Source organism: Schistocerca piceifrons, unplaced genomic scaffold (genome assembly GCF_021461385.2).
Source record: "Schistocerca piceifrons isolate TAMUIC-IGC-003096 unplaced genomic scaffold, iqSchPice1.1 HiC_scaffold_571, whole genome shotgun sequence".
NCBI classification, from domain to species: Eukaryota; Metazoa; Arthropoda; class Insecta; order Orthoptera; family Acrididae; genus Schistocerca; species Schistocerca piceifrons.
In genome coordinates, this window is record NW_025728812.1 from 159,479 (window position 1) to 182,986 (window position 23,508).

Genomic DNA, 23,508 nt, shown 5'->3' on the forward strand with positions numbered 1-23,508 from the left:
GCGTACTCTTGCGTCGCCGGCGCCCAACTCTTGCCAAAGGATGCGAAATGTGCGCGGATACGCTGTCCGAATGCGTCTGGATGTGCTCCCCTAGCCTGCCTCGAAATGCGCCTGCCAGGTACGATCACCTTCGGCCGCTGCCGACTGGCGGGAAGCCGACACAGCGCGGACGCGCGGCGCTCGCTTGTGCGGTGGTGGTGTAATGGTCAGCATAGTTGCCTTCCAAGCAGTTGATCCGCGTTCGATTCCCGGCCACCGCAGCAGGCTTTTAATTTCGCGTATGAGTACTTTTGCCACGCGCTCTTAAATTATTGTTTTTTCGCCCTCTTACTCGCTGCATACCAGCCCTTAGTGTGTCTCGACTTGTCTCGTGTCTCGACTTGTCTCGACTTTGCTCAGCTGACGCGAGAGCTGACGCTCTCAAATCGGCCTTTATCAAAACGACAAGCACGAGAAACGACTGAGAGAGGTAAGGAGAGGCGAGGCGATGGACACACAGCACGCCCCCTTCATTTCACGGTGGCGTCTCCCTGACCGAATCGGGCTGTAGCTCCGAAAACAAAGGAGAAACAAAAATATGAAGTAAAAGTGCAAATAGTGCCCTGTGTTCCCATGCGCTCACCCGCCCAAGTACTGACAAGGGCCAAAGTTGTTACGCATCGGCAATCGGACATTTTCTTTCATTTTCTCTTTATCGGTTGAGAACCAGTGTATTCAAGATATTATGGCCATTGCCGAGTGAATGCTGTAGCGCTTCCCGACGAGTCGGGTTCGGATCCTCTGTCAACTTCCACGCAGGGTGATGATCTTTTGGTCATCACACTCGCCAGCTGAAATCGGCGCTGCCTTTTCGTAGTAGTAAAAGAGTAGTGGCCCGTGGGGGGATCGAACCCACGACCTTCGCGTTATTAGCACGGCGCTCTAACCAACTGAGCTAACGGGCCTCGGCAGATGCAGTTGCTCAGCCCTACGCTGGAAACAGGTGGCATGAAGCCATACACCTTTTCTATGGTCGTCGTGTGTCTGCTTCCCTAGTCTATATTCTGCTGACGGTCACGAAACAGTAGCTATATTGCGAGCAGGACGGCAAACGGCTGCTCGGACAGCTCAAACTTGCCACGATTCGTGTGGAAAAAATTCCGTTCCGGTACCGGGAATCGAACCCGGGCCTCCTGGGTGAAAGCCAGGTATCCTAGCCACTAGACCACACCGGATGTGGACGTTTCGTTCGACCGTTCGTACGGTCGCTTGGCGCATTTCGTGTCGAGTGCCGCGTCGGCGCCCCTCTCTCTTTGCGAGCATCTTTGCACATACTGACTGGCAAGGCGCGCACCTCAAACGTCGCAGAGCAATGCTTTTGGCTTCATGCTCTGCTGGGAGAAGAGGAAAAGGGAAGCTGTAAGTAGCAATAACAGGAAGTAAACATTTTCCCGCTGAAGCGTTGAAACGTTGTGGATAACAAACAAGAAATACGTTGGCGCCCTAGCAACAGCACCACCATCAGTCACAGAAAATTAAATGCCCCGGGTGAGGATCGAACTCACGACCTTAAGATTATGAGACTTACGCGCTGCCTACTGCGCTACCGAGGCACGGGTGCACCGCTTGTCCTGGAAACTGGGTAAATACCGTACCCAATATTAGACGTAGAGACACTGTACTTCCTGGATAACGTGTTCTGTTGCTACACGTGCACTGCCGGCCCAGTTGATTGCGGTGCTGCTGCAGCTGTTGCAACGATAGGCAGCACTCCTTGTCGTTAAAGTTCAGAGCCTCGGAGGCACCCGGACCCAGCAACTTGTGAGGCCAGGCCGACGCTAGTCTGTAGAACATGATGCGAGCGTCCTAGTGGGGACCCGCGAGTGCTGCGTTCTCGGTCCTTCTCAAGGGAAATCCAGCTACACATTCTTGTGGATCGTGCATCTCAAGCGCTCAAGCCACGCGGCAGCATCATCGCGGGAAAAGCAAAATGATGCATCGGCCGGGAATCGAACCCGGGCCGCCCGCGTGGCAGGCGAGCATTCTACCACTGAACCACCGATGCTGGGGCCAGCGGTAACTTGACGCTGCTTCCCGAGCAGATGTCTCAAGGGAAAGTGGGACTGCCGTCAAGCGCCGTAGCATTCTGTGGGAAAGATGCTGCAGACGCTGAATCCTGCACTGCACTGCTTAAAAATGCCGCCAGAACGCGGTCCTCTGCGTACTCTTGCGTCGCCGGCGCCCAACTCTTGCCAAAGGATGCGAAATGTGCGCGGATACGCTGTCCGAATGCGTCTGGATGTGCTCCCCTAGCCTGCCTCGAAATGCGCCTGCCAGGTACGATCACCTTCGGCCGCTGCCGACTGGCGGGAAGCCGACACAGCGCGGACGCGCGGCGCTCGCTTGTGCGGTGGTGGTGTAATGGTCAGCATAGTTGCCTTCCAAGCAGTTGATCCGCGTTCGATTCCCGGCCACCGCAGCAGGCTTTTAATTTCGCGTATGAGTACTTTTGCCACGCGCTCTTAAATTATTGTTTTTTCGCCCTCTTACTCGCTGCATACCAGCCCTTAGTGTGTCTCGACTTGTCTCGTGTCTCGACTTGTCTCGACTTTGCTCAGCTGACGCGAGAGCTGACGCTCTCAAATCGGCCTTTATCAAAACGACAAGCACGAGAAACGACTGAGAGAGGTAAGGAGAGGCGAGGCGATGGACACACAGCACGCCCCCTTCATTTCACGGTGGCGTCTCCCTGACCGAATCGGGCTGTAGCTCCGAAAACAAAGGAGAAACAAAAATAGGAAGTAAAAGTGCAAATAGTGCCCTGTGTTCCCATGCGCTCACCCGCCCAAGTACTGACAAGGGCCAAAGTTGTTACGCATCGGCAATCGGACATTTTCTTTCATTTTCTCTTTATCGGTTGAGAACCAGTGTATTCAAGATATTATGGCCATTGCCGAGTGAATGCTGTAGCGCTTCCCGACGAGTCGGGTTCGGATCCTCTGTCAACTTCCACGCAGGGTGATGATCTTTTGGTCATCACACTCGCCAGCTGAAATCGGCGCTGCCTTTTCGTAGTAGTAAAAGAGTAGTGGCCCGTGGGGGGATCGAACCCACGACCTTCGCGTTATTAGCACGGCGCTCTAACCAACTGAGCTAACGGGCCTCGGCAGATGCAGTTGCTCAGCCCTACGCTGGAAACAGGTGGCATGAAGCCATACACCTTTTCTATGGTCGTCGTGTGTCTGCTTCCCTAGTCTATATTCTGCTGACGGTCACGAAACAGTAGCTATATTGCGAGCAGGACGGCAAACGGCTGCTCGGACAGCTCAAACTTGCCACGATTCGTGTGGAAAAAATTCCGTTCCGGTACCGGGAATCGAACCCGGGCCTCCTGGGTGAAAGCCAGGTATCCTAGCCACTTTTTTTTTTTTTTTTTTAATGTAGACTGCTTACTGAAATAAAGGTTAAAACACGAAAACTTCAGTCCTGGTGTAGAGAAGAAACATACATAAAGGCGGCAAATTCAGAAACAGTATAAAAGAAAATGGCTCACACAGGTGACCTTAGCCAACACCCTCTCTTTCAAATGTCAGGCTAAGCATATTGGCAAAATCATCTCGGAGGCCTGGCAATCGCAAGCGCTGCCAGTAAGCAGTAAGGATGTACTGCCGAAACGCTAGGTGTCCATCCTCTTCATGACAACTGTTGACAAAATGTACGAAATGGCCAATCAACCACATGACGGTATGGAGCTTCGTCCGCGGAAAAAAGGAAGAATCGGGCCGGACGATGATGTCAATAGTATAAGCGGCTTCAGCAGACCTAGTGACAAAGGCAAGTTGTTTCCTGAGCCAACGCCAATTAGCAAGGTGCCCACAGCAGGTGAATCGATGTTCAAGGGTATCCAGGAGACCACACCGAGTACAGGTGTCCGTGTCAGAAAGACCAATACGGTGCAGTCGTACATTGGTGGGAACCAAATTATTTATTACCCTATACCACGTGGACGCCACGGCCATAGAGTGGATCGGCAGACTAACGTTCTTCCAGACGTTCCTCCAGGACACGGATGGAGACGCCAGTTCTATTGGATTGGGACTGGCCAGCCCCTCCCAGCGGGCAATCAAGCTCTTGGTCGTTGGCACCGGTCGCCGCAAGAAGACGTCACCGAGGTAACTCACCGCAATGTAAAATACCCGAATGTGTTTCAACTTAAAATTTAGGCGTCCGACATCGACAGGTGGAGCAAGGCTCGCCGGACGCACAACAGTAAAAAGCCTGGATGTAATTGAAGTCACTTCTTGCGTAACAATTAGAGTCGTTCGGCGGACGTACAAAGCAGACGCCTTGCGAGTAATGTCAGAGAGGCCCAAGCCTCCGGAGAGACGCGGTTTCGTCATTACCTCGTAACGTAACTTGAATAGATGGCCCCTCCATATAAACCTGCTAGACAATTGGCGCAACCTTTTCGCCACCATCATGGGAAGTGGGAACAGCTGAGCAACATAATAAGCTTTACATAGGACGTAGGTGTCTAAAATTCGGACTTTTTGCAAAATGGTAGCAGAGCGCTGCTCATGGACCATCAGAGCCCCCTGTATCTTCTCGGTGACAGATTTCCAATTGAGAGCCGCCATTTTTAGTGGACACCGATCAATGATAATCCCCAAGGACGTATGGCGATCGACAAAAGTGGCCCAAGGGACGTCAGCATCGCGAAATCCTCGAATATCAAGGAACTTACATTTACCCTGATTGAGACGCGCTCCAGAGACACGACAGTATGCATCAACTGCCCCTTTCAACAACGGGATATCATCTCGTTGACGGAGGAGAACAACGACATCATCCGCATATGCCTTAACCGAGAGCTTCCCACCAGAGAGGGACATACCCTGAAGCTTGAGAGCAATAGTCCGAAGCAGCGGTTCCAGGGACAAAACGAATAAAGACATAGAGAGCGGACTACCCTGAGGCACTCCGCGGCGGATAGCAATGGGCGGCGTCAGCTGCCCATTGACAGACACCCGAGCTGTTATTCCCCTGTACAAATTGCCAAGAACACCACGTGATGAAGCGTTAAAACCTATTGTACCTAAAACACGATCTAAAAACACATGACTGACGTGATCAAAAGCCTTATAAAAATCAAGGAAGGCAAAGGCACAATGTACGTTTGTAACCGCCGCAACCGAGACAACATCCCGATATTCGGCTACTGGTGTCAGAATAGATCTATCATGAAAACAACATTGATGTGCACCAATCACACCCCGAAGCAGAGAAGACAGCCGGCTATTGAGCGCTCTAGCAGCTGTCTTATAGTCAAAATTCAGCAATGTGAGCGGACGAAGATTGGCAGCAGATAAACGACCAGAGGACTTCGGAATTAAAACAATTTTCCCTACTTTAAAATCGGCAGGCACATCCATCCCTCTGACAATCTCATTTAAAATCTGCGTAAAAATGCCACCCAAAAGAGGCCAAAAACGGAGATAAAATTCTTTAGGCAGGCCGTCTGGACCCGGCGATTTACTGGACGGAGAGCGAGCAATAAAATCGAAAACATCATCTACCTGGAACTCCCGGAGAAATTCGCCGTTCGCGTCAGGCGCGATCGTCGCAGTTAGATCCCCAAAGACATCATCCGAAAGAGACTCACCAGAATCATCGGCAGAATAGAGACTAGTGTAATACTGATGAAGAGCACGAACCATTTCCTCCTGTGCACTAAGCTGTCGCCCATCATCCACCGTAAGAGAAGAGATGAAGGAGCGACGACGACGAGTCTGATGCCGTAGCAGGTGGTACAAGGATGTCAGTTCACCTTCAACAAGAGAGTGAGGTTTCGACTTAACTCGCAGACCATCCATCTGTCGTCGTTTAAGGCTCAAGAGCTTGGCTTTAATACGACGAACATCATGGATCCGCAGTGGAGAGGTACCCGCCGCGTCATATAGTTCACGCAGGACAGAGTAGTAATATTCATACGTGTTCTTAAAATCACGCGTCCTAGCAGCACAGTAGAAAATCAAAGTCTGACGAATCTTGGGCTTGGCAAACGCAGTCCACCAAACCAGCAAGGAGGGGTATCGCGGGACAGAGCGAAGACATCGCTCCCACACGCCACTTATAACATCATCCATAGCACTGTCGGCAAGGTGGGAAACATTTAACATCCACTGGGAACGATAAAGTTTTGCAGGTTGGCGACTAAGATTTACAGTTGCAGTAAAAGCACAATGGTCAGAAAAACTAGTAGGAATAACATCGACAGAAAGAATTTTATCACATAAAAAATCAGATAAATAGAATCTGTCGAGTCTACTGCATGAGGACGCGGTAAAAAACGTATATTTCACCAGGGTTGGATATTTGTGTTCCCAAACATCACGCAGATGCATCGTACGAACTAAGTCATGTAAATCACGGCAATAATTAAAATTGGGGGACTGGTCTGCAGGGCGTAAAACACAATTAAAATCGCCTCCGAGCAGGAGACTCCGAGGACTCTGGCGCAAAAGATAAATAAGCTCTTCTTTATAAAAGCGCGATCGAGCCACAGTGTGACCCGAACCAGAGGGGGCATACAAAACAACGAGGCGGAGATCAAAAAGACGACAACCAATCCCACGGCCAGAGTCAAGGAATTCAATGTCAGTAATAGGAATGCCCTCTCGAAAGAAAAGAGCAGTTCCTGTTGAATATTCCGGCGCGACATTAAAAACAGTTTGAAATCCAGGTAGAGAGAGATCAGAAAACAACACTTCCTGCAAAAACACTACGTCCGCACAGGCGTCGTAAATAAACTGCCGCAAAGAGGCAATGCGAACGTCGGACTCAATACGGTTAACATTTAAGGTAAGAAAGGTGTATGCTTGAACCATAGAGAGAAAAGCGAGAAAACAAATCACCTACACCGACACATCAGCGTCACAGTCCATAGCAGGGGTGACGGAGGCATCCGAGGGAGGGGGACTGCTACCCCGTTCCGCGGATCCCTTACGTTTCGGTTTTTTACGAACAGCATTAACGTTCGGCTGAACGCGTAACTTTCAGCCACTAGACCACACCGGATGTGGACGTTTCGTTCGACCGTTCGTACGGTCGCTTGGCGCATTTCGTGTCGAGTGCCGCGTCGGCGCCCCTCTCTCTTTGCGAGCATCTTTGCACATACTGACTGGCAAGGCGCGCACCTCAAACGTCGCAGAGCAATGCTTTTGGCTTCATGCTCTGCTGGGAGAAGAGGAAAAGGGAAGCTGTAAGTAGCAATAACAGGAAGTAAACATTTTCCCGCTGAAGCGTTGAAACGTTGTGGATAACAAACAAGAAATACGTTGGCGCCCTAGCAACAGCACCACCATCAGTCACAGAAAATTAAATGCCCCGGGTGAGGATCGAACTCACGACCTTAAGATTATGAGACTTACGCGCTGCCTACTGCGCTACCGAGGCACGGGTGCACCGCTTGTCCTGGAAACTGGGTAAATACCGTACCCAATATTAGACGTAGAGACACTGTACTTCCTGGATAACGTGTTCTGTTGCTACACGTGCACTGCCGGCCCAGTTGATTGCGGTGCTGCTGCAGCTGTTGCAACGATAGGCAGCACTCCTTGTCGTTAAAGTTCAGAGCCTCGGAGGCACCCGGACCCAGCAACTTGTGAGGCCAGGCCGACGCTAGTCTGTAGAACATGATGCGAGCGTCCTAGTGGGGACCCGCGAGTGCTGCGTTCTCGGTCCTTCTCAAGGGAAATCCAGCTACACATTCTTGTGGATCGTGCATCTCAAGCGCTCAAGCCACGCGGCAGCATCATCGCGGGAAAAGCAAAATGATGCATCGGCCGGGAATCGAACCCGGGCCGCCCGCGTGGCAGGCGAGCATTCTACCACTGAACCACCGATGCTGGGGCCAGCGGTAACTTGACGCTGCTTCCCGAGCAGATGTCTCAAGGGAAAGTGGGACTGCCGTCAAGCGCCGTAGCATTCTGTGGGAAAGATGCTGCAGACGCTGAATCCTGCACTGCACTGCTTAAAAATGCCGCCAGAACGCGGTCCTCTGCGTACTCTTGCGTCGCCGGCGCCCAACTCTTGCCAAAGGATGCGAAATGTGCGCGGATACGCTGTCCGAATGCGTCTGGATGTGCTCCCCTAGCCTGCCTCGAAATGCGCCTGCCAGGTACGATCACCTTCGGCCGCTGCCGACTGGCGGGAAGCCGACACAGAGCGGACGCGCGGCGCTCGCTTGTGCGGTGGTGGTGTAATGGTCAGCATAGTTGCCTTCCAAGCAGTTGATCCGCGTTCGATTCCCGGCCACCGCAGCAGGCTTTTAATTTCGCGTATGAGTACTTTTGCCACGCGCTCTTAAATTATTGTTTTTTCGCCCTCTTACTCGCTGCATACCAGCCCTTAGTGTGTCTCGACTTGTCTCGTGTCTCGACTTGTCTCGACTTTGCTCAGCTGACGCGAGAGCTGACGCTCTCAAATCGGCCTTTATCAAAACGACAAGCACGAGAAACGACTGAGAGAGGTAAGGAGAGGCGAGGCGATGGACACACAGCACGCCCCCTTCATTTCACGGTGGCGTCTCCCTGACCGAATCGGGCTGTAGCTCCGAAAACAAAGGAGAAACAAAAATAGGAAGTAAAAGTGCAAATAGTGCCCTGTGTTCCCATGCGCTCACCCGCCCAAGTACTGACAAGGGCCAAAGTTGTTACGCATCGGCAATCGGACATTTTCTTTCATTTTCTCTTTATCGGTTGAGAACCAGTGTATTCAAGATATTATGGCCATTGCCGAGTGAATGCTGTAGCGCTTCCCGACGAGTCGGGTTCGGATCCTCTGTCAACTTCCACGCAGGGTGATGATCTTTTGGTCATCACACTCGCCAGCTGAAATCGGCGCTGCCTTTTCGTAGTAGTAAAAGAGTAGTGGCCCGTGGGGGGATCGAACCCACGACCTTCGCGTTATTAGCACGACGCTCTAACCAACTTTTTTTTTTTTTTTTTTTTTTTTTTTTTTTTTTTTTTTTTTTTTTAAGCGAAGACGGCTTAATCCTGCCACGTAGATTGCTATCCATAAGACGCACCTATGAGTCTCATGGGCCGGTGGCCCGACATGCTGTTTTTCTTGCTGCATGGCTTACTTTCAGAGACTCGCAAGTTTATCGTAGTGCTGGGTTGTCGCGAAAGTGAAAAGTAGGGCCTGTCCGGGATATGAACCCGGGACCTCCTGCACCCAAAGCAGGAATCATACCCCTTTTTTTTTTTTTTTTTTTTTTTTTTTTTTTTTTTTTTTTTTTTTATATATATAAATGCCTGCAATTCAGTCTCAGCTCATTATGAGCAAATGAAAGCGTAATTATTGTTCCTCTAACAAATATGTCTATTGAAAAAAAAAAAAAATATTAAGGAACATCCACAACACAGCCACTTCAAAAGAAGTACACTACTGAAATTAAAATCCTAAAACATGACTATATAATGTAGACTGCTTTGTGAAATAAAGATTAAAAAAAAAAAAACAAAAAAAAAACACGGAAACTTCAGTCCTGGTGTAGAGAAGAAACATACATAAAGGCGGCAAATCCAGAAACAGTATAAAAGAAAATGGCTCACACAGGTGACCTTAGCCAACACCCTCTCTTTCAAATGTCAGGCTAAGCATATTGGCAAAATCATCTCGGAGGCCTGGCAATCGCAAGCGCTGCCAGTAAGCAGTAAGCATGTACTGGCGAAACGCTAGGTGTCCATCCTCTTCATGACAACTGTTGACAAAATGTACGAAATGGCCAATCAACCACATGACGGTATTGAGCTTCGTCCGCGGAAAAAAGGAAGAATCGGGCCGGACGATGATGTCAATAGTATAAGCGGCTTCAGCAGACCTAGTGACAAAAGCAAGTTGTTTCCTGAGCCAACGCCAATTAGCAAGGTGCCCACAGCAGGTGAATCGATGTTCAAGGGTATCCAGGAGACCACACCGAGTACAGGTGTCCGTGTCAGAAAGACCAATACGGTGCAGTCGTACATTGGTGGGAACCAAATTATTTATTACCCTATACCACGTGGACGCCACGGCCATAGAGTGGATCGGCAGACTAACGTTCTTCCAGACGTTCCTCCAGGACACAGATGGAGACGCCAGTTCTATTGGATTGGGACCGGCCAGCCCCTCCCAGCGGGCAATCAAGCCCTTGGTCGTTGGCACCGGTCGCCGCAAGAAAACGTCACCGAGGTAACTCACCGCAATGTAAAATTCCCGAATGTGTTTCAACTTAAAATTTAGGCGTCCGACATCGACAGGTGGAGCAAGGCTCGCCGGACGCACAACAGTAAAAAGCCTGGATGTAATCGAAGTCACTTCTTGCGTAACAATTAGAGTCGTTCGGCGGACGTACAAAGCAGACGCCTTGCGAGTAATGTCAGAGAGGCCCAAGCCTCCGGAGAGACGCGGTTTCGTCATTACCTCGTAACGTAACTTGAATAGATGTCCCTTCCATATAAACCTGCTCGACAATTGGCGCAACCTTTTCGCCACCATCATAGGAAGTGGGAACAGCTGAGCAACATAATAAGCTTTACATAGAACGTAGGTGTCTAAAATTCTGACTTTTTGCAAAATGGTAGCAGAGCGCTGCTCATGGACCATCAGAGCCCCCTGTATCTTCTCGGTGACAGATTTCCAATTGAGAGCCGCCATTTTTAGAGGACACCGATCAATGATAATCCCCAAGGACGTATGGCGATCGACAAAAGTGGCCCAAGGGACGTCAGCATCGCGAAATCCTCGAATATCAAGGAACTTACATTTACCCTGATTGAGACGCGCTCCAGAGACACGACAGTATGCATCAACTGCCCCTTTCAACAACGGGATATCATCACGTTGACGGAGGAGAACAACGACATCATCCGCATATGCCTTAACAGAGAGCTTCCCACCAGAGAGGGACATACCCTGAAGCTTGAGAGCAATAGTCCGAAGCAGCGGTTCCAGGGACAATACGAATAAAGACATAGAGAGCGGACTACCCTGAGGCACTCCGCGGCGGATAGCAATGGGCGGCGTCAGCTGCCCATTGACTGACACCCGAGCTGTTATTCCCCTATACAAATTGCCAAGAACACCACGTGATGAAGCGTTAAAACCTATTGTACCTAAAACACGATCTAAAAACACATGACTGACGTGATCAAAAGCCTTATAAAAATCAAGGAAGGCAAAGGCACAATGTACGTTTGTAACCGCCGCAACCGAGACAACATCCCGATATTCGGCTACTGGTGTCAGAATAGATCTATCATGAAAACAACATTGATGTGCACCAATCACACCTCGAAGCAGAGAAGACAACCGGCTATTGAGCGCTCTAGCAGCTGTCTTGTAGTCAAAATTCAGCAATGTGAGCGGACGAAGATTGGCAGCAGATAAACGACCAGAGGACTTCGGGATTAAAACAATTTTCCCTACTTTAAAATCGGCAGGCACATCCATCCCCCTGACAATCTCATTTAAAATCTGCGTAAAAATGCCACCCAAAAGAGGCCAAAAACGGAGATAAAATTCTTTAGGCAGGCCGTCTGGACCCGGCGATTTACTGGACGGAGAGCGAGCAATAAAATCGAAAACATCATCTACCTGGAACTCCCGGAGAAATTCGCCGTTCGCGTCAGGCGCGATCGTCGCAGTTAGATCCCCAAAGACATCATCCGAAAGAGACTCACCAGAATCATCGGCAGAATATAGACTAGTGTAATACTGATGAAGAGCACGAACCATTTCCTCCTGTGCAATAAGCCGTCGCCCATCATCCACCGTAAGAGAAGAGATGAAGGAGCGGCGACGACGAGTCTGATGCCGTAGCAGGTGGTACAAGGATGTCAGTTCACCTTCAACAAGAGAGTGAGGTTTCGACTTAACTCGCAGACCATCCATCTGTCGTCGTTTAAGGCTCAAGAGCTTGGCTTTAATACGACGAACATCATGGATCCGCAGTGGAGAGGTACCCGCCGCGTCATATAGTTCACGCAGGACAGAGTAGTAATATTCATACGTGTTCTTAAAATCACGCGTCCTAGCAGCACAGTAGAAAATCAAAGTCTGACGAATCTTGGGCTTGGCAAACGCAGTCCACCAAACCAGCAAGTAGGGGTATCGCGGGACAGAGCGAAGACATCGCTCCCACACGCCACTTATAACATCATCCATAGCACTGTCGGCAAGGTGGGAAACATTTAACATCCACTGGGAACGATAAAGTTTTGCAGGTTGGCGACTAAGATTTACAGTTGCAGTAAAAGCACAATGGTCAGAAAAACTAGTAGGAATAACATCGACAGAAAGAATTTTATCACATAAAAAATCAGATATATAGAATCTGTCGAGTCTACTGCATGAGGACGCGGTAAAAAACGTATATTTCACCAGGGTTGGATATTTGTGTTCCCAAACATCACGCAGATGCATCGTACGAACTAAGTCATGTAAATCACGGCAATAATTAAAATTGGGGGACTGGTCTGCAGGGCGTAAAACACAATTAAAATCGCCTCCGAGCAGGAGACTCCGGGGACTCTGGCGCAAAAGATAAATAAGCTCTTCTTTATAAAAGCGCGATCGAGCCACAGTGTGACCCGAACCAGAGGGGGCATACAAAACAACGAGGCGGAGATCAAAGAGACGACAACCAATCCCACGGCCAGAGTCAAGGAATTCAATGTCAGTAATAGGAATGCCCTCTCGAAAGAAAAGAGCAGTTCCTGTTGAATATTCCGGCGCGACATTAAAAACAGTTTGAAATCCAGGTAGAGAGAGATCAGAAAACAACACTTCCTGCAAAAACACTACGTCCGCACAGGCGTCGTAAATAAACTGCCGCAAAGAGGCAATGCGAACGTCGGACTCAATACGGTTAACATTTAAGGTAAGAAAGGTGTATGCTTGAACCATAGAGAGAAAAGCGAGAAAACAAATCACCTACACCGACGCACCAGCATCACAGTCCATAGCAGGGGTGACGGAGGCATCCGAGGGAGGGGGACTGCTACCCCGTTCCGCGGATCCCTTACGTTTCGGTTTTTTACGAACAGCATTAACGTTCGGCTGAACGCGTAACTTGCGTCGACTGACGGGCAAGGGAACTTCTGCCGCCGGTGACGTAGGAGGGTCAAGTTCTGTATCCGACACCACCCGCGCCGGTCCACATGCGGGATCCGGGGTCGCGGGGGAAACATCCGACAAAACGGAATGGTCAACACCCGCACTAGCTTCCGGCAAACATGGACTGCACGGAGGCGAAACGTGAGCAGGAAGGTCCGAGGCCGCAGAGTTGGAAGGAAGCGGAGCAGCTCCGCTGGCAGAGGTATGGGGCAGCGAAGCAGGAAGTTGTCGCGGCTCCACTTGTTGTGACATCGAAGTCGGTTCGGAAGACGGCGCCAACAGGCCCGACCGACGACCCGACTCGAGAGAAGCTGCGTCGGAGGCCGGAGGGGCGCCAGCAGCCGCCACCGGAACCGCTACCTCAGGAGGGCAGGGAGCAGCTACAGTACACAGTGGCTCGGAGGATGCCGGTCGCTCGGACTGGGGCATCTCAGGGAGATCCTCATCCGTACTATTTCCATCGTGTGGGCGACGCCTCTTATTATTCAAAAGTGGCACACCCACCTGAGGGACAGACGGAACAACATCAGATTGAGCACGCAAAGGAGGAAATTCTGTATCAGGGGTGCGCAAAACCTGTGGCGGGGCGCTACTACCACCGGACTGTGCTACACCAAGAGCAGAACCACCTGCAACGAGGTCAGCGACCGTTAACTTGCGACGCTGTTCGAGAGAATTTTTTAAAACAAAAACTCTCCGCGGACAGTCGGTACGCACGTGACCACTTTCATTGCACAAAAAACAGGTGCCAACCTGACCACTATATGTTACATGGACACGATATCCACCGATCTGCAGGTGAGATGGAATATTCTGCTTAACGTGCATTTCGACTGAACGAATACCACTGTAACATTGCAGGCGATGTTGGCTTGACCAGCGTTCAAGGCGAATGCTCTTTACATCACCATACTTCTGTAGACCCTCCTTAAGATAGACATTATCCACCTCCGGCGGAAGGTTGTAAACACGAACATTGGTATACGTGATGGAAGCATTGGAAAGCAGCACGGTACTTACAGAATCATCCCGATGCCGAAAGAGAACTTGATGACCATATTTAGAAAGAATTTTATCAACCTGAAGTGGGTCCATAAACTTAACAAAGAAAACATACAGTTCGGTATCAAAATAAGCAGTGTGCACCTGATCCGAATGAACACCAAAGGTATCTACCAACCAATCATGAATCTCAAGAGAACTGGGTTGCACATGGCGGGTTGACTTGTCAAAAGCAAAACTAACTGTAGCCTGACGAGGAATAACCTGGGACGACATTTTCAAAATATGCGGTCGAAACCGCTATACAAAAAACACTGAAATAAGGACAGAAAAAAAAAACACAAGGTACGAAACAACGACGAAGAAACACTCACAGAAGTTGCAACACAACACGTAAACAAAAATGATAGTCCACTATACGTAACGCTACGGCGGAGCGGAAGACTAGGCACGTCCACACTGCACGGCGTCTAAAGCGGAACTGGTGTAATGGTCAGCATAGTTGCCTTCCAAGCAGTTGATCCGCGTTCGATTCCCGGCCACCGCAGCAGGCTTTTAATTTCGCGTATGAGTACTTTTGCCACGCGCTCTTAAATTATTGTTTTTTCGCCCTCTTACTCGCTGCATACCAGCCCTTAGTGTGTCTCGACTTGTCTCGTGTCTCGACTTGTCTCGACTTTGCTCAGCTGACGCGAGAGCTGACGCTCTCAAATCGGCCTTTATCAAAACGACAAGCACGAGAAACGACTGAGAGAGGTAAGGAGAGGCGAGGCGATGGACACACAGCACGCCCCCTTCATTTCACGGTGGCGTCTCCCTGACCGAATCGGGCTGTAGCTCCGAAAACAAAGGAGAAACAAAAATAGGAAGTAAAAGTGCAAATAGTGCCCTGTGTTCCCATGCGCTCACCCGCCCAAGTACTGACAAGGGCCAAAGTTGTTACGCATCGGCAATCGGACATTTTCTTTCATTTTCTCTTTATCGGTTGAGAACCAGTGTATTCAAGATATTATGGCCATTGCCGAGTGAATGCTGTAGCGCTTCCCGACGAGTCGGGTTCGGATCCTCTGTCAACTTCCACGCAGGGTGATGATCTTTTGGTCATCACACTCGCCAGCTGAAATCGGCGCTGCCTTTTCGTAGTAGTAAAAGAGTAGTGGCCCGTGGGGGGATCGAACCCACGACCTTCGCGTTATTAGCACGACGCTCTAACCAACTTTTTTTTTTTTTTTTTTTTTTTTTTTTTTTTTTTTTTTTTTAAGCGAAGACGGCTTAATCCTGCCACGTAGATTGCTATCCATAAGACGCACCTATGAGTCTCATGGGCCGGTGGCCCGACATGCTGTTTTTCTTGCTGCATGGCTTACTTTCAGAGACTCGCAAGTTTATCGTAGTGCTGGGTTGTCGCGAAAGTGAAAAGTAGGGCCTGTCCGGGATATGAACCCGGGACCTCCTGCACCCAAAGCAGGAATCATACCCCTTTTTTTTTTTTTTTTTTTTTTTTTTTTTTTTATATATAAATGCCTGCAATTCAGTCTCAGCTCATTATGAGCAAATGAAAGCGTAATTATTGTTCCTCTAACAAATATGTCTATTGAAAAAAAAAAAAATATTAAGGAACATCCACAACACAGCCACTTCAAAAGAAGTACACTACTGAAATTAAAATCCTAAAACATGACTATATAATGTAGACTGCTTTGTGAAATAAAGATTAAAAAAAAAAAAAACAAAAAAAAACACGGAAACTTCAGTCCTGGTGTAGAGAAGAAACATACATAAAGGCGGCAAATCCAGAAACAGTATAAAAGAAAATGGCTCACACAGGTGACCTTAGCCAACACCCTCTCTTTCAAATGTCAGGCTAAGCATATTGGCAAAATCATCTCGGAGGCCTGGCAATCGCAAGCGCTGCCAGTAAGCAGTAAGCATGTACTGGCGAAACGCTAGGTGTCCATCCTCTTCATGACAACTGTTGACAAAATGTACGAAATGGCCAATCAACCACATGACGGTATTGAGCTTCGTCCGCGGAAAAAAGGAAGAATCGGGCCGGACGATGATGTCAATAGTATAAGCGGCTTCAGCAGACCTAGTGACAAAAGCAAGTTGTTTCCTGAGCCAACGCCAATTAGCAAGGTGCCCACAGCAGGTGAATCGATGTTCAAGGGTATCCAGGAGACCACACCGAGTACAGGTGTCCGTGTCAGAAAGACCAATACGGTGCAGTCGTACATTGGTGGGAACCAAATTATTTATTACCCTATACCACGTGGACGCCACGGCCATAGAGTGGATCGGCAGACTAACGTTCTTCCAGACGTTCCTCCAGGACACAGATGGAGACGCCAGTTCTATTGGATTGGGACCGGCCAGCCCCTCCCAGCGGGCAATCAAGCCCTTGGTCGTTGGCACCGGTCGCCGCAAGAAAACGTCACCGAGGTAACTCACCGCAATGTAAAATTCCCGAATGTGTTTCAACTTAAAATTTAGGCGTCCGACATCGACAGGTGGAGCAAGGCTCGCCGGACGCACAACAGTAAAAAGCCTGGATGTAATCGAAGTCACTTCTTGCGTAACAATTAGAGTCGTTCGGCGGACGTACAAAGCAGACGCCTTGCGAGTAATGTCAGAGAGGCCCAAGCCTCCGGAGAGACGCGGTTTCGTCATTACCTCGTAACGTAACTTGAATAGATGTCCCTTCCATATAAACCTGCTCGACAATTGGCGCAACCTTTTCGCCACCATCATAGGAAGTGGGAACAGCTGAGCAACATAATAAGCTTTACATAGAACGTAGGTGTCTAAAATTCTGACTTTTTGCAAAATGGTAGCAGAGCGCTGCTCATGGACCATCAGAGCCCCCTGTATCTTCTCGGTGACAGATTTCCAATTGAGAGCCGCCATTTTTAGAGGACACCGATCAATGATAATCCCCAAGGACGTATGGCGATCGACAAAAGTGGCCCAAGGGACGTCAGCATCGCGAAATCCTCGAATATCAAGGAACTTACATTTACCCTGATTGAGACGCGCTCCAGAGACACGACAGTATGCATCAACTGCCCCTTTCAACAACGGGATATCATCACGTTGACGGAGGAGAACAACGACATCATCCGCATATGCCTTAACAGAGAGCTTCCCACCAGAGAGGGACATACCCTGAAGCTTGAGAGCAATAGTCCGAAGCAGCGGTTCCAGGGACAATACGAATAAAGACATAGAGAGCGGACTACCCTGAGGCACTCCGCGGCGGATAGCAATGGGCGGCGTCAGCTGCCCATTGACTGACACCCGAGCTGTTATTCCCCTATACAAATTGCCAAGAACACCACGTGATGAAGCGTTAAAACCTATTGTACCTAAAACACGATCTAAAAACACATGACTGACGTGATCAAAAGCCTTATAAAAATCAAGGAAGGCAAAGGCACAATGTACGTTTGTAACCGCCGCAACCGAGACAACATCCCGATATTCGGCTACTGGTGTCAGAATAGATCTATCATGAAAACAACATTGATGTGCACCAATCACACCTCGAAGCAGAGAAGACAACCGGCTATTGAGCGCTCTAGCAGCTGTCTTGTAGTCAAAATTCAGCAATGTGAGCGGACGAAGATTGGCAGCAGATAAACGACCAGAGGACTTCGGGATTAAAACAATTTTCCCTACTTTAAAATCGGCAGGCACATCCATCCCCCTGACAATCTCATTTAAAATCTGCGTAAAAATGCCACCCAAAAGAGGCCAAAAACGGAGATAAAATTCTTTAGGCAGGCCGTCTGGACCCGGCGATTTACTGGACGGAGAGCGAGCAATAAAATCGAAAACATCATCTACCTGGAACTCCCGGAGAAATTCGCCGTTCGCGTCAGGCGCGATCGTCGCAGTTAGATCCCCAAAGACATCATCCGAAAGAGACTCACCAGAATCATCGGCAGAATATAGACTAGTGTAATACTGATGAAGAGCACGAACCATTTCCTCCTGTGCAATAAGCCGTCGCCCATCATCCACCGTAAGAGAAGAGATGAAGGAGCGGCGACGACGAGTCTGATGCCGTAGCAGGTGGTACAAGGATGTCAGTTCACCTTCAACAAGAGAGTGAGGTTTCGACTTAACTCGCAGACCATCCATCTGTCGTCGTTTAAGGCTCAAGAGCTTGGCTTTAATACGACGAACATCATGGATCCGCAGTGGAGAGGTACCCGCCGCGTCATATAGTTCACGCAGGACAGAGTAGTAATATTCATACGTGTTCTTAAAATCACGCGTCCTAGCAGCACAGTAGAAAATCAAAGTCTGACGAATCTTGGGCTTGGCAAACGCAGTCCACCAAACCAGCAAGTAGGGGTATCGCGGGACAGAGCGAAGACATCGCTCCCACACGCCACTTATAACATCATCCATAGCACTGTCGGCAAGGTGGGAAACATTTAACATCCACTGGGAACGATAAAGTTTTGCAGGTTGGCGACTAAGATTTACAGTTGCAGTAAAAGCACAATGGTCAGAAAAACTAGTAGGAATAACATCGACAGAAAGAATTTTATCACATAAAAAATCAGATATATAGAATCTGTCGAGTCTACTGCATGAGGACGCGGTAAAAAACGTATATTTCACCAGGGTTGGATATTTGTGTTCCCAAACATCACGCAGATGCATCGTACGAACTAAGTCATGTAAATCACGGCAATAATTAAAATTGGGGGACTGGTCTGCAGGGCGTAAAACACAATTAAAATCGCCTCCGAGCAGGAGACTCCGGGGACTCTGGCGCAAAAGATAAATAAGCTCTTCTTTATAAAAGCGCGATCGAGCCACAGTGTGACCCGAACCAGAGGGGGCATACAAAACAACGAGGCGGAGATCAAAGAGACGACAACCAATCCCACGGCCAGAGTCAAGGAATTCAATGTCAGTAATAGGAATGCCCTCTCGAAAGAAAAGAGCAGTTCCTGTTGAATATTCCGGCGCGACATTAAAAACAGTTTGAAATCCAGGTAGAGAGAGATCAGAAAACAACACTTCCTGCAAAAACACTACGTCCGCACAGGCGTCGTAAATAAACTGCCGCAAAGAGGCAATGCGAACGTCGGACTCAATACGGTTAACATTTAAGGTAAGAAAGGTGTATGCTTGAACCATAGAGAGAAAAGCGAGAAAACAAATCACCTACACCGACGCACCAGCATCACAGTCCATAGCAGGGGTGACGGAGGCATCCGAGGGAGGGGGACTGCTACCCCGTTCCGCGGATCCCTTACGTTTCGGTTTTTTACGAACAGCATTAACGTTCGGCTGAACGCGTAACTTGCGTCGACTGACGGGCAAGGGAACTTCTGCCGCCGGTGACGTAGGAGGGTCAAGTTCTGTATCCGACACCACCCGCGCCGGTCCACATGCGGGATCCGGGGTCGCGGGGGAAACATCCGACAAAACGGAATGGTCAACACCCGCACTAGCTTCCGGCAAACATGGACTGCACGGAGGCGAAACGTGAGCAGGAAGGTCCGAGGCCGCAGAGTTGGAAGGAAGCGGAGCAGCTCCGCTGGCAGAGGTATGGGGCAGCGAAGCAGGAAGTTGTCGCGGCTCCACTTGTTGTGACATCGAAGTCGGTTCGGAAGACGGCGCCAACAGGCCCGACCGACGACCCGACTCGAGAGAAGCTGCGTCGGAGGCCGGAGGGGCGCCAGCAGCCGCCACCGGAACCGCTACCTCAGGAGGGCAGGGAGCAGCTACAGTACACAGTGGCTCGGAGGATGCCGGTCGCTCGGACTGGGGCATCTCAGGGAGATCCTCATCCGTACTATTTCCATCGTGTGGGCGACGCCTCTTATTATTCAAAAGTGGCACACCCACCTGAGGGACAGACGGAACAACATCAGATTGAGCACGCAAAGGAGGAAATTCTGTATCAGGGGTGCGCAAAACCTGTGGCGGGGCGCTACTACCACCGGACTGTGCTACACCAAGAGCAGAACCACCTGCAACGAGGTCAGCGACCGTTAACTTGCGACGCTGTTCGAGAGAATTTTTTAAAACAAAAACTCTCCGCGGACAGTCGGTACGCACGTGACCACTTTCATTGCACAAAAAACAGGTGCCAACCTGACCACTATATGTTACATGGACACGATATCCACCGATCTGCAGGTGAGATGGAATATTCTGCTTAACGTGCATTTCGACTGAACGAATACCACTGTAACATTGCAGGCGATGTTGGCTTGACCAGCGTTCAAGGCGAATGCTCTTTACATCACCATACTTCTGTAGACCCTCCTTAAGATAGACATTATCCACCTCCGGCGGAAGGTTGTAAACACGAACATTGGTATACGTGATGGAAGCATTGGAAAGCAGCACGGTACTTACAGAATCATCCCGATGCCGAAAGAGAACTTGATGACCATATTTAGAAAGAATTTTATCAACCTGAAGTGGGTCCATAAACTTAACAAAGAAAACATACAGTTCGGTATCAAAATAAGCAGTGTGCACCTGATCCGAATGAACACCAAAGGTATCTACCAACCAATCATGAATCTCAAGAGAACTGGGTTGCACATGGCGGGTTGACTTGTCAAAAGCAAAACTAACTGTAGCCTGACGAGGAATAACCTGGGACGACATTTTCAAAATATGCGGTCGAAACCGCTATACAAAAAACACTGAAATAAGGACAGAAAAAAAAAACACAAGGTACGAAACAACGACGAAGAAACACTCACAGAAGTTGCAACACAACACGTAAACAAAAATGATAGTCCACTATACGTAACGCTACGGCGGAGCGGAAGACTAGGCACGTCCACACTGCACGGCGTCTAAAGCGGAACTGGTGTAATGGTCAGCATAGTTGCCTTCCAAGCAGTTGATCCGCGTTCGATTCCCGGCCACCGCAGCAGGCTTTTAATTTCGCGTATGAGTACTTTTGCCACGCGCTCTTAAATTATTGTTTTTTCGCCCTCTTACTCGCTGCATACCAGCCCTTAGTGTGTCTCGACTTGTCTCGTGTCTCGACTTGTCTCGACTTTGCTCAGCTGACGCGAGAGCTGACGCTCTCAAATCGGCCTTTATCAAAACGACAAGCACGAGAAACGACTGAGAGAGGTAAGGAGAGGCGAGGCGATGGACACACAGCACGCCCCCTTCATTTCACGGTGGCGTCTCCCTGACCGAATCGGGCTGTAGCTCCGAAAACAAAGGAGAAACAAAAATAGGAAGTAAAAGTGCAAATAGTGCCCTGTGTTCCCATGCGCTCACCCGCCCAAGTACTGACAAGGGCCAAAGTTGTTACGCATCGGCAATCGGACATTTTCTTTCATTTTCTCTTTATCGGTTGAGAACCAGTGTATTCAAGATATTATGGCCATTGCCGAGTGAATGCTGTAGCGCTTCCCGACGAGTCGGGTTCGGATCCTCTGTCAACTTCCACGCAGGGTGATGATCTTTTGGTCATCACACTCGCCAGCTGAAATCGGCGCTGCCTTTTCGTAGTAGTAAAAGAGTAGTGGCCCGTGGGGGGATCGAACCCACGACCTTCGCGTTATTAGCACGACGCTCTAACCAACTTTTTTTTTTTTTTTTTTTTTTTTTTTTTTTTTTTTTTTTTTAAGCGAAGACGGCTTAATCCTGCCACGTAGATTGCTATCCATAAGACGCACCTATGAGTCTCATGGGCCGGTGGCCCGACATGCTGTTTTTCTTGCTGCATGGCTTACTTTCAGAGACTCGCAAGTTTATCGTAGTGCTGGGTTGTCGCGAAAGTGAAAAGTAGGGCCTGTCCGGGATATGAACCCGGGACCTCCTGCACCCAAAGCAGGAATCATACCCCTTTTTTTTTTTTTTTTTTTTTTTTTTTTTTTTATATATAAATGCCTGCAATTCAGTCTCAGCTCATTATGAGCAAATGAAAGCGTAATTATTGTTCCTCTAACAAATATGTCTATTGAAAAAAAAAAAAATATTAAGGAACATCCACAACACAGCCACTTCAAAAGAAGTACACTACTGAAATTAAAATCCTAAAACATGACTATATAATGTAGACTGCTTTGTGAAATAAAGATTAAAAAAAAAAAAAACAAAAAAAAACACGGAAACTTCAGTCCTGGTGTAGAGAAGAAACATACATAAAGGCGGCAAATCCAGAAACAGTATAAAAGAAAATGGCTCACACAGGTGACCTTAGCCAACACCCTCTCTTTCAAATGTCAGGCTAAGCATATTGGCAAAATCATCTCGGAGGCCTGGCAATCGCAAGCGCTGCCAGTAAGCAGTAAGCATGTACTGGCGAAACGCTAGGTGTCCATCCTCTTCATGACAACTGTTGACAAAATGTACGAAATGGCCAATCAACCACATGACGGTATTGAGCTTCGTCCGCGGAAAAAAGGAAGAATCGGGCCGGACGATGATGTCAATAGTATAAGCGGCTTCAGCAGACCTAGTGACAAAAGCAAGTTGTTTCCTGAGCCAACGCCAATTAGCAAGGTGCCCACAGCAGGTGAATCGATGTTCAAGGGTATCCAGGAGACCACACCGAGTACAGGTGTCCGTGTCAGAAAGACCAATACGGTGCAGTCGTACATTGGTGGGAACCAAATTATTTATTACCCTATACCACGTGGACGCCACGGCCATAGAGTGGATCGGCAGACTAACGTTCTTCCAGACGTTCCTCCAGGACACAGATGGAGACGCCAGTTCTATTGGATTGGGACCGGCCAGCCCCTCCCAGCGGGCAATCAAGCCCTTGGTCGTTGGCACCGGTCGCCGCAAGAAAACGTCACCGAGGTAACTCACCGCAATGTAAAATTCCCGAATGTGTTTCAACTTAAAATTTAGGCGTCCGACATCGACAGGTGGAGCAAGGCTCGCCGGACGCACAACAGTAAAAAGCCTGGATGTAATCGAAGTCACTTCTTGCGTAACAATTAGAGTCGTTCGGCGGACGTACAAAGCAGACGCCTTGCGAGTAATGTCAGAGAGGCCCAAGCCTCCGGAGAGACGCGGTTTCGTCATTACCTCGTAACGTAACTTGAATAGATGTCCCTTCCATATAAACCTGCTCGACAATTGGCGCAACCTTTTCGCCACCATCATAGGAAGTGGGAACAGCTGAGCAACATAATAAGCTTTACATAGAACGTAGGTGTCTAAAATTCTGACTTTTTGCAAAATGGTAGCAGAGCGCTGCTCATGGACCATCAGAGCCCCCTGTATCTTCTCGGTGACAGATTTCCAATTGAGAGCCGCCATTTTTAGAGGACACCGATCAATGATAATCCCCAAGGACGTATGGCGATCGACAAAAGTGGCCCAAGGGACGTCAGCATCGCGAAATCCTCG

General features: G+C 49.1%; 10 non-coding genes across 10 annotated transcripts; 3 read left to right on the forward strand and 7 right to left on the reverse strand.

The window, feature by feature from the left end:
• Positions 1–188: 188 nt before the first annotated feature.
• Trnag-ucc lies at positions 189–260 on the forward strand. Its single transcript has one exon. It is a non-coding gene; the product is annotated as a tRNA-Gly (tRNA).
• A 610-nt stretch (positions 261–870) lies between these two features.
• Positions 871–944, reverse strand: Trnai-aau. The gene has a single exon. It is a non-coding gene; the product is annotated as a tRNA-Ile (tRNA).
• Positions 945–1,142: 198 nt separating this feature from the next.
• Trnae-uuc lies at positions 1,143–1,214 on the reverse strand. Its single transcript has one exon. It is a non-coding gene; the product is annotated as a tRNA-Glu (tRNA).
• Positions 1,215–1,519: 305 nt separating this feature from the next.
• On the reverse strand, positions 1,520–1,592 carry Trnam-cau. Its single transcript has one exon. It is a non-coding gene; the product is annotated as a tRNA-Met (tRNA).
• Positions 1,593–1,973: 381 nt separating this feature from the next.
• On the reverse strand, positions 1,974–2,044 carry Trnag-gcc. Its single transcript has one exon. It is a non-coding gene; the product is annotated as a tRNA-Gly (tRNA).
• A 342-nt stretch (positions 2,045–2,386) lies between these two features.
• Trnag-ucc lies at positions 2,387–2,458 on the forward strand. Its single transcript has one exon. It is a non-coding gene; the product is annotated as a tRNA-Gly (tRNA).
• A 610-nt stretch (positions 2,459–3,068) lies between these two features.
• On the reverse strand, positions 3,069–3,142 carry Trnai-aau. Its single transcript has one exon. It is a non-coding gene; the product is annotated as a tRNA-Ile (tRNA).
• A 4,219-nt stretch (positions 3,143–7,361) lies between these two features.
• Positions 7,362–7,434, reverse strand: Trnam-cau. The gene has a single exon. It is a non-coding gene; the product is annotated as a tRNA-Met (tRNA).
• A 381-nt stretch (positions 7,435–7,815) lies between these two features.
• Trnag-gcc lies at positions 7,816–7,886 on the reverse strand. The gene has a single exon. It is a non-coding gene; the product is annotated as a tRNA-Gly (tRNA).
• A 342-nt stretch (positions 7,887–8,228) lies between these two features.
• Trnag-ucc lies at positions 8,229–8,300 on the forward strand. The gene has a single exon. It is a non-coding gene; the product is annotated as a tRNA-Gly (tRNA).
• The last annotated feature ends 15,208 nt before the right edge of the window (positions 8,301–23,508 follow it).